At 38.7% G+C, this 3,292-nt stretch overlaps 1 non-coding gene across 1 annotated transcript; it reads right to left on the bottom strand.

Moving 5' to 3' along the window:
* Positions 1-2,362: 2,362 nt before the first annotated feature.
* On the bottom strand, positions 2,363-2,466 carry LOC112746401 (small nucleolar RNA R71). Its single transcript, XR_003174287.1, has one exon. It is a non-coding gene; the product is annotated as a small nucleolar RNA R71 (small nucleolar RNA).
* Between the last annotated feature and the right edge of the window lie 826 nt (positions 2,467-3,292).

A 3,292-nucleotide genomic window follows, 5' to 3' on the forward strand; every position in this document is an offset into this window, starting at 1 on the left:
AAACGTTGGTGGCCAACGTGCGCGATTGTGAACTCAAAATTCTGAATTTGAAAAAGCGCAACGACGCGTACGTGTCTATAGCACATACGCGCGGGCCTAACTTTTGAGGATCCACATGCACGCGTGCAGCACGCGCACGTTTGGATAGGCCAACGTTGGAGGGAACGTTGCCAGTCCAATGCTGAGTCCAACGTTCTTCTACACGCTTTTAAAACTGGAAATGAGATTTTTGCATCCACGCGTACGCGTAGCGTACCCGCACACGTGGATAGAGGAACGTTGGCACTCCAACATTGAGTCAAACGCCAATGACAGCAAGCAGAACTGGTTTTGTAGAGACGCATTTGAGTCAACGTTGGCCATCAAACGTAGACTCCAACGTAAGCAGCAGAATTATGCAATTCAAACAGAATTTCTCTCAACAGCAAGAGAAACCAATTGGAGCAACTTCAACCTAATTCAATCAAGGCCAAAAGTCCAATTCAGAAATTGAAGATCAATGGAAGAAAGTGTATAAATAGTTTAGAATTTAAGTTAGATGGGACTTTTCACTAATTTTTACTTTTGGGTTCATTTTTAATTTTCTGCAATTCCGCAATGTATCTTTAACTTCTATTTTCCATTTTGAGAGTTATGAACAACTAAACCCCTTTCATTGGGTTAGGGAGCTCTATTGTAATTCAATGGATCAATAGTAATTTTCATATTCTTCTTCTTTCTTTTCTCTTGATTTTTGTTAGAAAGCTTTCGATCTTAATTCAATTGGATAGTTGTCTTGACAGAGAAGCTATCCATAATTGAAATTCTTCGGATCCTTGAGAGAGGGATGAAAAATTCATGCTAGAATTGCTTGCTCACATTGGATTAGATTGGGGGTTGGATGGATATTGTGACATTTAATCCTACCAATACTTTGATCTATGAATTTGTGTGGTATAGTCAGTGACCGAACTTCAACTCTTCTCATGTGCAATTAAATCAAGACATTGGGCAATTTTTCATGCTTAGAGAGATTGGTGAGCCAAGACATTGGGATCCAATCATCTAAGATTGCCAAGCAATGTCAATGAATGCATTGATTGAGGAAAAGATGAAAATGATTTGATCCGAGGAGTTCAATATCTCCCAAAACCCAATGAACCCCCTACTCTGATCTTACCCATTCTTTTATATTCTGCTTCTTTAATTTCATGCTAAATTCTCATTCCCATTTAATTTCATGCAATTTAAGCTTCTGCCATTTAATTTTCTGCAATTTAATTTCTGTCATTTAATTCCTTGCAATTTAAGTTTCCCGCCAATTTTACTTTCTGCAATCCCAATTAAATTCTGATTTTGCTCAACTAGAATAATTCTCCAATTAACATTGATCAACCAACCAATCCCTATGGGATTTGACCTCACTCTACAGTGAGTTTTTACTTGACAACAATCCGGTGCACTTGCTGGTAGAAAATTGTTGAGAGACGGTTTTCGAGTGAATCAAGTTTATGGCGCCGTTACCGGGGATTGGTTTTGTATTGATAATTACTAAATTGGAGGATAACTAGATTGAGCACTTTTCTTTTATTTTGATTCATTGAATTTTAATTTCAGCTGTCAATTTTGTTTTCTGCAACTTTAGTTGTTTCTCTTTAATTTTCCTTTATTTCTTTACTTTCCAACAGAACTATTCCATTAACTCATTAACTGTTTGATAAATTGCTCTAACCAAGCTAACTATACTCTATTTTAGTAGACTCTGTACTTGCTGTTTCTTGTACTTGTTCATTGTATGACAGGTAGGAGAAAGGAAACCTCAACCTCATTTGACAGTGAACCAGAAAGAACTTTTCTGAGATTAAGGAGGGAAGCAAGAGGAAAGAGGGCTGTTGGTGCAAAAGAAGAGGAGGAAGACTTGGACATAACCATGGAGGATGATATGGAAAATCATCATGAAGGAGAGGTGAACAATCATGCCAAAGGAGGTGCAGCCACCCCTGCTGGACAAGAAAGGAGAGTTCTGGAATCATACATCAATCCAAACCCAAAAAATTGTGGTAGCAGCATTCAAAAGCCAACTATCCATGCTAATAGTTTCGAATTGAAGCCTCAGCTCATAACTCTTGTGCAAAACAACTGTTCTTTTGGAGGAAGTGCCCAAGAGGACCCTAATGATCATCTCACTAAATTCCTAAGGATATGTGACACAGTTAAATCTAATGGTGTTCATCCTGACACCTATAGGTTGTTGCTATTTCCATTTTATTTGAGGTACAAAGCATCAAAATGGCTAGAATCATTTCCAAAGGAGAGCCTCACAACTTGGGAGGATGTAGTGAATAGATTCTTAGAAGGGTTCTACCCTCCACAAAAAGTAAACAGGCTCAGAACTAAAGTGTAGACATTCAGACAGTAGGATCGTGAGACTATTTATGAAGCATAGGAGAGATTCAAAGATTTGACAAGGAAATGCCCCTCTGATATGTTTAATGAGTGGGTGCAACTTCATATCTTTTATGAAGGGCTGAATTGTGAATCAAAGAAAGTTGTAGACTATTCATCTGGAGGTTCCCTTAACAAGAAGAAGACCATTGAAGAAGCCATTGATGTTATAGAGACAGTGGCTAACAATGAGTACTTTTATGCTTCAGACAGAAGCAAAAACAGGGGAGTCACGGAATTAAACCATATGGATGCAATCCTGGCCCAGAATAAGATGATCACCAAGCAACTGGCTGAATTGACCAAGCAAATGGAGAAGAATCAGGCTGCAGCCATCCACACTCAACCATCACCTCAAGGAGAGTTGGACACAGAAGAATGAGTTAACTGGGAGGAAGCTAATTACATTGGAAATGCATCTAGACAATCTCATGATCCATATTCTAAAACCTATAACCCTGGTTGGAAGAACCACCCAAACTTTGGGTGGAAAAACCAACAAAACCAAGGCCAAGACCACAGACCCCATAATCCAAACCAGTATAACAACTCCACTCACCAACACTCCAACTAAAGACCATACCAGACCACACAAAACACTTACTCACAACCACCTTACCAAAACCACAATAACCATTCTCAATACCCTAATCCCAACCAACTATCACCACATGATGATGACAGAATGTCCAAAATGGAAACTATGCTTGCAAATCTTTGCAAGAAATCTGAAGACATGAAAAAATTTAAGGAAGAAGTGAGAGGTAGTATAAAAAGTTGAGGAGAGGTTATTAAGAATCTCGAATCTCAGGTAGGACATCTTTCACAGTAGATTCTGAAGTCCACTGATAGTTTTCCAAGTGACACT

Source organism: Arachis hypogaea, chromosome 14 (genome assembly GCF_003086295.3).
Source record: "Arachis hypogaea cultivar Tifrunner chromosome 14, arahy.Tifrunner.gnm2.J5K5, whole genome shotgun sequence".
Lineage (NCBI taxonomy): Eukaryota > Viridiplantae > Streptophyta > Magnoliopsida > Fabales > Fabaceae > Arachis > Arachis hypogaea.